The sequence below is a fragment of the Nicotiana sylvestris genome, chromosome 2 (genome assembly GCF_000393655.2).
Source record: "Nicotiana sylvestris chromosome 2, ASM39365v2, whole genome shotgun sequence".
In the NCBI taxonomy this organism is placed as follows: domain Eukaryota; kingdom Viridiplantae; phylum Streptophyta; class Magnoliopsida; order Solanales; family Solanaceae; genus Nicotiana; species Nicotiana sylvestris.
Genome location: NC_091058.1, coordinates 181797526 through 181805052, shown reverse-complemented (window position 1 = coordinate 181805052; position 7527 = coordinate 181797526).

Below are 7527 nucleotides of genomic sequence, written 5' to 3'. Positions count from 1 at the left end.
TTGTGGGGGGGAACTACCCCTTAGGATTGATATTGATTGATTCATTTGTGCTATATGAAAGCCATATACGCAAGGTGAAGAGTGGGTACACGGGTTGTACGTGGTATTCGATCGGTTTAGCCTACTTAGACTATTCACATGCTTTAATTAAAAAGTCATATCATGTTCTAAATTCTCATAGTCAATATATCCTTATTTGTGTTAGTCTATCCTTACATGCCTTAATTGACTTGTTTAACACTTGTTATACATCCTACTTGATAAATTGCTCTCATGATTTAGTTGACCTTATTGCCTCTTTTATTGTTACATGCTATCTCTTCATTGTTAATTATCATTATTTGAAGTTATTATTCGTGTTATCTCCTTCATTCTTGATTATCATTACTTGAAGTTATTGTTCATGTTATCTCTTTTTTTGTTGATTCCGCTATTTGAAGTCATTGTTATAAGTTATCTTTTCCATTGTAAGTTATTCTTATTTAATATCGTGGTTATACATTATCTCATTGTTTAGTTGTTGGTGTTGAGGTTGTGAAAGTCATTATCACATTGAGGCGAAATTGTTATTGTTGAAACATCTTCCTTGTTGGGCATTTTACATTCATTATTGTTATTGATATTCTTGTACTATTGTGGTGGAGCCATGGGTTATTGTTGTGGAAGCATTGATATTGTTGATCATTGGCAAGTTGTGATATATGGGCACTTGTGGTACGAGTTGTTATTGTGATATGATATTGACGCGCATGCGGCGGTATAAGGCTTGGGGTTAATGTGTATGCGGCGGTATAAGGTGGGACTTATGTGAGTGTTGCTTGTAAGAAACTGTGTGAAGCCACGCTGGCGTCATAAGGTGGGCTAAAGTGCGTGTAGCTATTTCAGAAAAACTATTTTCAAAACCTATTTCAAAAGTAAGTCTCACGCGACGGTATAAGGAGAGATTGTGATTGAAATTGAGAAATGTCAATACGAGGCGGTACCTCATTGTGATTCTTGATTTATACGAGGTGGTACCTCGGTGGTGATTCTTATTGGACACGAGGCGGTACCTCATTGTGATTCTTGTTATTTATCTCATTTTGCAAGTAGTTTTGGTGGGAACGTTTCTTCTTGTTGTTCTTCCTTGTTTAGCAGTTGTTGTCCGTTTATGATCATTTTGGTTCTCTTTATCTGCTTCTTTAATATTACTTCCATGTCTAATTTCAGGTATCAGTTCATGTTATTATCTTATTTCGTATCAGTTATTTCTCTGCTTTCCATTATTATTCGTTCCTACGGTTTTATTTGGTATATTTATATACTAGTAGGTGTCTTGAACCGGCCTCGTCACTACTATACCGAGGTTAGGTTTGATACTTACTGGTACCGTTGTTGTGTACTCATATTATGCTTCTGCACAATTTTTGTATAGATCCAAGTATGTCTGCCCGTGCCGGACGCTAGAGTTAATTTTAATTGCTATTGTGGAGACTTCAAGGTATACCTGCTCTACGTCTGCAGGCCTCAGAAACACCTTCCCTATTTTACTTCCTGCTGTATTTCTTTCAAACAATGGTGTATTAGATATTCTAGTTTTATTCTACAGAGCTTTTGACTCGGTTCTACTGGTTTTGGGGAGTATATTGATGAGATTCTATTTTATTTTGGAAGCTTATATTAGTTATGCAACTTTGTTTTAGTATTTTGATAATTGTTTCTGCTAGGTTATTATTATTTGTTAGGCTTACCTAGTCGTAGAAACTAAGTGTCATCACGATGTCCTCCGAAGGAAAATTAGGGTCATGACAAGTTGGTATCAGTGCTCTAGTTTCATAGGTGTTACGAGTCATAAGCAGGTTTAGTAGAGTCTTGCGGATCGGTACGGAGATAGTTGTACTTATCTTCGAGAGGCTACATAATGGTTAGGAAAACTTCACTTCTTTAATTCCTTATCGTGCGAATTGATTGATTTCAAAAATTGAATCTTTGACTTTCTATTCTCTCACAGATGATAAGGACACACACTGCTGGATCCGACGATAAAACACTCGCGCCCCCTGCAAGTGCCACGAGAGGTTGGAGCCGGTGCAAATACCGAGGAGGGGCACGTGGTGCAGCCAGAGCACTTGCCCGAGCTGCGACAGAGGAGCCACCAGTAGCTTCAGTTGGGGGACAGGCACCCGAGGCGCCTATTGCCACCCCAGCACTTCAAGAGACCCTCGTACAATTCTTGAGCATGTTCGATACCTTAGATCAGGTGGGGTTGATCCCACTTGCACCAGCCACATATCAGGCTGGGGAGGAGCGCAAACCCCCGCGGATCGTACCCTAGAACAGCAGGTCCACATCCATCAGGTCCCAGAGGTTATACCGGTACAGCCTGTTGCTCTAGTTCAGCCCGCAATTAAGGTAGTAGCACCTGAGGAGGAGCAGCTTAGGCTCGCAAGGTTCAAGAAATATCACTTTCCTATTTTCAGTAGTTTAGCTTTAGAGGATGCACACGATTTTCTTGAGGAGTGTTGCCGTATTCTCCACAAAATAGGTATTGTGGAGATGAGCGGGGTTGCTTTCACTACTTTCCAGTTGTCTAGAGCGACATATCAATAGTAGCGAGTGTACGAGGAGGGTAGCCTAGCCTAGGCATCTTCACTTATATGGGCCCGGTTTTCAGAGTTATTCTTAAGTGAGTTTATTCCCTAAACCCTTAGGAATGCATCGGGCGCAAATTTTGAGTAGCTGCGCCAGGGGACTATGATAATGTCGGAGTATATTATCTGATTCAGTGATTTGTTTAGACATGCACCTGCCTTGGTTTCTACAGTCAGAGAGAGAGAAAGTCCGTCGATTTATCGAGGGGCTCAATTATGGTATTAGGTTCAACATGGCCGGAGAGTTGGAGACAGATACCCCATATCAGTAGGTGGTAGAGATTGCACCGAGGTTGGAGGGTATGCAGGGCCGTGAGAGAGATGACATGGAGGCTAAGAGGCCTTAAGGTAATGGAGGATTTAGTAGTGGCCATGCTGCAACTACAATCCGTCATGGTAAAGGCTATGTGAGCCGTCCGATTCACTCAGCACTTCCAACTTCTAGTGGTGCTCCGGTTGTTCCGAGGTCTCAGGTTGCACATTTTGCTCAGCCACTTTGTAGTGCACCTCCTGCATGGGGTGCCTTCAGCTGTTAGTCCAACCAACCAGGTCTAAGCTAGTCCCAGTCGCCTGCCCATTGAGAGCATTCTTTGAGTGTGGCAATGCCCGTCACATGGTTAGAGACTGCCCCAGACATAGGAGGGGTGCACCTCCACAGACTACTCAAGCTCCACGGATTCAGTCAGGTCCATAGACTTCATAGGCTATGATTGCTACCCTAGCTACTGCCCCACCCGCATAGCCAGCTAAGGGTTGGGGAAGAGCGGGTAGAGGTTGCCCTAGAGGAGGAGGCCATGCCAAATTCTATACTTTTATAGGTAGGACAGAGTCAGTTACTTCAGACTCAGTCATTACAGGTATGGTTTTGGTTTGCCATAGAGATGCATCAGTCTTATTTGATTCGGGATCTGCATATTCATATATGTCATCTTACTTTGCTCCGCATTTGGATATATCTCGTGATCCTTTCGGTTCTCCTTTTTATGTGTCCACATCTGTGGGAGATTTTATTATTGTAGACCATATGTATCTGTCGTCTTTAGTTGTTATTGGTGGTTTTGAGACCAGAGTTGATCTATGTTACTTAGTATGGTACACTTTGATGTTACGTTGGGCATCGAGTGGTTGTCGCCCTATGATGCCATTCTAGATTGTCACGCCAAGACTATGATGCTAGCTATGCCAGGTTTACCACTGTTAGAGTGGAGGGGCGCCTTAGATTATGTTCCTAGCAGGGTTGTATCATTTCTAAAGGCCCAGTGGATGGTTGAGAAGGGGTGTGATGCTTATTTAGCCTTTGTGAGAGATGTTAGTACTGATACTCCTACTATTGAGTGAATCCCGGTAGTTAGTGACTTTCGAGATGTATTTTCGACAGATCTTCTAGGCATGCCGCCCGATAGAGATATCGATCTTGGTATTGACTTGTTGCCAGGCAGTCAGCCCATTTATATTCCACCCTATCGTATGGCCTCAGGGGAGATGAAGGAGTTAAATGAGCAATTGCCAGAGTTGCTAGATAAGGGTTTCATTCGACATAGTGTAACACCATGGGGGTACTCCGGTCTTGTTTGTGAAGAAGAAGGATGGTTCTATGCGTATGTATATTAATTACCGACAGTTGAAAAAGGTTACAATGAAGAACAGGTATCCATTGCCACGCATTGATGACTTATTTGATTAGCTACAGGGTGCCAAAGTGTTCTCTAAGATTGATTTGCGGTCAGGTTATAATCAGTTGGAGATTTGGGATCTAGACATTTTGAAGACTGCCATTAGGTCTCGATATGGTCACTACGAGTTCCTTGTGATGTCATTTAAGCTGACAAATGCCCCAACAGCATTCATGCACTTGATAAACAGTGTACTCCAGCCTTATCTTGATTCATTCGTCATTGTGTTTATTGACGGCATCTTGGTGTAATCCCGCAGTCAGGAATATCATGAGTAGCACCTGAGGATCGTACTCCAGGCCTTGTGAGAGAAGAAGTTGTATGCAAAATTCTCAAAGTGTGAATTCTGGCTTGATTCGATGGCATTTTTGGGTCATGTGGGGTCGAGTGAGGGGATCAAGGTATATCCCAAGAAGGTTGAAGCAGTGTAGAGTTGGTCCAGACCGTCTTCAGCCCCTGATATTCGGAGTTTTCTTGGTTTGGCCGGGTATTATCGTTGTTTTGTAGAGGGTTTCTCATCTATTGTTGCACCTATGACCAGATCGACCTAGAAGGGTGCTCTTTTCAAATGGCCCGAGGAGTGTGAGACGAGCTTTCAGAAACTCAAGACTGCTTTAACTATAGCCTCAATATTGGTGTTGATGCAAGACGGTATAGTGATTGCCTACGTGTCTAAACAACTAAAGACCCATGAGAAGAATTACCTAGTCCATGACTTGGAGTTGGCAGCCATTGTTCATGCATTCAAGATCTGGTGGCATTATTTGTACGGTGTCCCTTGTGAGGTATTTACCGACCACAAAAGTCTACAACATATGTTCAAACAAAATGATCTTAACTTGTGGTAGCGGAAGTGGTTAGAGTTACTTAAGGACTATAATATCACCATTTTATATTATCCCAGGAAGGCCAATGTGGTGGTCGATGCCTTGAGTCGAAAGGCGGAGAGTCTGGTTAGTTTAACATATCTACCGGAAGCATTGAGGCTATTAGCATTGGATGTTTAGGACTTAGATAACCAATCGAGTTCTCACATGCGTGGTTTCTCGATCTTCTCTATATGATTGTATCAAAGAGCGTCAGTATGATAACCCCCATTTACTTGTCCTCAAGGACACGATTTACCACGGCGATAATAAGGAGGTTACTATTGGAGATGACGATGTGTGAATGCAGGGCTGGTTATCTGTGCCCAATGTGGATGGTTTGCATGAGTTGATTCTTCAAGAGGCCTACAGTTCGCGGTACTCCATTCATTCGGGTGCCGCTAAGATACATAAAGATTTGAGGCAGCACTATTGGTGGAGGATGATGAAGAAAGACATAATGGAGTATGTAGCTTAGTGCCAAAATTGTCAACAGGTGAAATATGAGCATCAGTGGCCGGGTGGCTTTCTTCAGCGACTTGAGATTCCCGAATGGAAATAGGAGTGTGTCACCATGGATTTCATTGTTGGACTTTCACGGACTAAGAAGAAATTTAATGTGGTATGGGTGATTATGGATCGGTTGATCAAGTCGGCCCATTTCATTCCGGTGGTGACTACTTGTTCTTCAGAGCAGGTGGCTCAGGTTTATATCCGTAAGATTGTCCGAATTTAGGGCGTACCGATATCTATCATCTCTGATCGGGGTATGCAGTTCACATTGCATTTCTGGAGAGCTGTACAACGTGAGCTAGGCACACGGGTTGAGTTAAGTACAACATTTCACCCTCAGATGGACGGACAGTCCGAGCACACCATTCGTATATTGGAGGATATGCTTCGCGCCTGTGTTATGAATTTCGGGGGTGCTTGGGATCGGTTCTTGCCGCTTACGGAGTTTGCCTACAACAATATCTACAAGTCGAATATTCATATGGCTCTTTGTGAGGCTCTATATGGGAGATAATGTCGTTGTCCAGTTGGGTGGTTTGAGCTGATAGGCTAAGTTATTAGGCATAGATTTGGTTCGAGATGCTTTGGAGAAGGTCAAGATAATCCAGGATCGACTTCGTACAGCCCAATCTAGATAGAAGAGTTATGCAGATTGGAAGGTTCGCGATGTTGCATTCACGGTTGGAGAGACAGTCTTGATCCGAGTTTCACCCATGAAGGATGTGATGAGGTTCGGGAAGAAGGGCAAGTTGAGCCCTAGGTATATTGGACATTTTCAGATCCTTGAGAGGATTGGGGGGTCGCCTACAATCATGCTTTGCCACCTAGTTTATTTGCGGTTCATCCGGTGGACCATGCATCTATGCTCTGGAAGTATTATGGTGATCCATCTCATGTTCTAGACTTCAGCATAGTCCAATTGGATTGGGATTTGACTTATATTGAGGAGCCTGTGGCTATCTTGGACAGATAGGTCCGAAAGTTAAGATCAAAGAATATTGCTTCAGTAAAAGTTCAATGGATGGGCCATCCGATCGAGGAGGTGACCTAGTAGACCGAGCACGACATACGGAGTCGTTATCCTTATCTATTCACCACTTCAAGTTTGTCCTTATGCATGTTCGAGAATGAACATTTGTTATATGAGGGGGGAATGTAATGACCTAATCGGTCATTTTGTGTAATTGCATCCTGTTTCCCTTTTTCATACTTCGCACATGTATGTTTATGGTTTTATGACTTGGGGGGTCAGTTAGTTTCATTTCGGGGAGCTTTTGGGTTGATTTGGACCCTTGATTCTTAATTTAGAAGTTTAAATTGGAAAATGTTTACAAAACTTTGACTTTTTGTGAAAACGACCCCGGAATTGTGTTTTGATGACTCCGATAGCTTCGCATCGTGATTTTGGACTTGGACGTATGTCCAGAATTGATTTTGAAAGTCCGTAGGTTAATTTGCCGAAATTGGCAATTTGAAGTTGAAAAGTTTGACCGTAGGTTGACTTTTAGCTTTTGAGATCGGAATTTGATTTTTGGACTTGGAATAGGCTCATTATAGTATTTATAACTTTTCTGCAAAATTTGGTGTCGTTTGGAGTTGAATTTATAGCATTTAGACGTTAGTTGTAACTTTAGAAATTCTTGAACTTTACTTTGAAATTCATGTATTTTAGTGTTCGATTTGTAGTTTTAGATGTTATTATTTTGTTTGATCGCGCGAGCGAGTTCGTATGGTGTGTTTTGACTTGTGTGGAGGTTTGGTTTGGAGCCCTAAGGGATCGGATAAGTTTCGGACATGTTCCGGAGTGATTTGGATTGAAATTGCAGAAATCTGGTGTCTGGTGCT